Source organism: Apodemus sylvaticus, chromosome X (assembly GCF_947179515.1).
Source record: "Apodemus sylvaticus chromosome X, mApoSyl1.1, whole genome shotgun sequence".
Lineage (NCBI taxonomy): Eukaryota > Metazoa > Chordata > Mammalia > Rodentia > Muridae > Apodemus > Apodemus sylvaticus.
In genome coordinates, this window is record NC_067495.1 from 4205465 (window position 1) to 4207133 (window position 1669).

Below are 1669 nucleotides of genomic sequence, written 5' to 3' on the forward strand. Positions count from 1 at the left end.
AGATCTGAGGGAAGGAGGGTCACGTTCATCTTCACTATAAAATGCCACTATCAACCCAGAAGAAAGGCTGTCAAGCACAGAATTGAAAATGTGTCTAAAGTAATGTGTTCTCAATAGGTTTAAATACTGACATTTGTAAATGTTTTACTTTTTACTTCTAAAAAGAATAAATTACTGTAGACCAGTAGGTCACACACAATGAAGTTACTCTCAAATACTTGTATGCTTTATGTTTTTTTGAGACAACGTCTCACCTGGCCCAGGCTATGCTGCTGAGGCTGGCCTTGAACTCCTGACCTTCCTACCTCTACCTCCGAAGAGCTAGGATGACAGATGTACACCCTGTTACACTTGGCTTCTAGAAGGAGAAAAGGTGGAGTTACAACTAGTATCGAGTGAGCGCCCTATTTCCTGTTGTCATGGCTAAAAAGATGAACGCTGCTCTTGCTGAGAGGAAGAGAGTGCTGGGCCAAGGTGTGGAGGCGGAGTGCCAGGGACCAGATGGCACTGGCAGAGTACTTGCATGTTCTTCCATGTTCCAAAGCAGGGGGCAGGGCGTTAGGACACAGGTGACAGAGAGGACTAAGTAGGAAGCATGCTGAGGCCCGACTGAGGCAGGACCGGCCCTCTGCAGGCTCAAGGGCAAACACCAGCGCTCATCATTTATGTTAGTACCGAGAAGTCTGCGGGCACAGCTGACGGACCAGGTCCAGTGTCGGTTCTTGTGGGGAGAACTTTATAGCTAGGGTGGAGCCAAGTCCCCATCCGCTCAGTTACTCCTGGGAAACTCATTCCAAGGTCACATAGAAGCTGTTCTTGTCATGTAGGCAATGCCAGCCAGTGGGTCCAATCTCAGTCTGCACAGAGCAGAAACTGGATGTTGCCCACATCCTTGGTGAAGCCCACCTTCTCAAAGGTGAATATGTTATTAACCAGCCAGTGTTCCTGGAGGAGATCACCATCAGCATTGCTGCCATCGGCCAGATCTGACTTCTTTCTCATGGGGGGGAGGAAAAGCTTTAATCCTCAGCAGTGGAGAGTCAGGGCCAGGCAGGTGGATTTCTTAAGTAGGAGACCAGCCTGGTCTACAGAGCAAGATCCAAGCCAGCCAAGGCTACATACATAGTGAGACCCTGCTGGAGAGAGAAAAGAGCAGTCCCTGGCTGCAGCACTCGAGAGCCACAATGCTGGCCCAGCACTGACTTCCGGTTCCGGCTGCCAAGAGCTCGTTCTGCAGCTCGCAAGGTTCCATCACCCAGCTGCCACAGCATCAGCCACCCACTTTCTTTTCTACTAGTTTCACTGTATCTGGTTTTATGTGGAGGTCCTTGATCCAGTTGGACTTGAGCTTTGTACAAGGAGATATGAATAGATTGATTTGCATTCTTCTACAGCTAATAACATTTTAAGATATTTTAACAAGGTGATCTTTTCCCACTCAAAGGAATACCACACAACATGCCTGCTTCTATGACTCTATAAAAGTGCTAATGAGAATGGCAGGAGTTATGATTCCTTAGAATTGGAGTCTGAGGTGGGGGCTGTTGAGGGTGAAGTCTTGAACTGGAAAAAAAAAAGGATACTTATGAAGTTGGGAAAAACTTTGGGAGAGAAGGAAATAATGTTGGCAGTCTGGAGGTGAGAGCAAGGACACAGGAAAACAGGACTC

General features: G+C 47.7%; 1 pseudogene; it reads right to left on the minus strand.

Moving 5' to 3' along the window:
- Positions 1-388: 388 nt before the first annotated feature.
- On the minus strand, positions 389-1252 carry LOC127675267 (guanine nucleotide exchange factor MSS4-like; annotated as a pseudogene).
- Between the last annotated feature and the right edge of the window lie 417 nt (positions 1253-1669).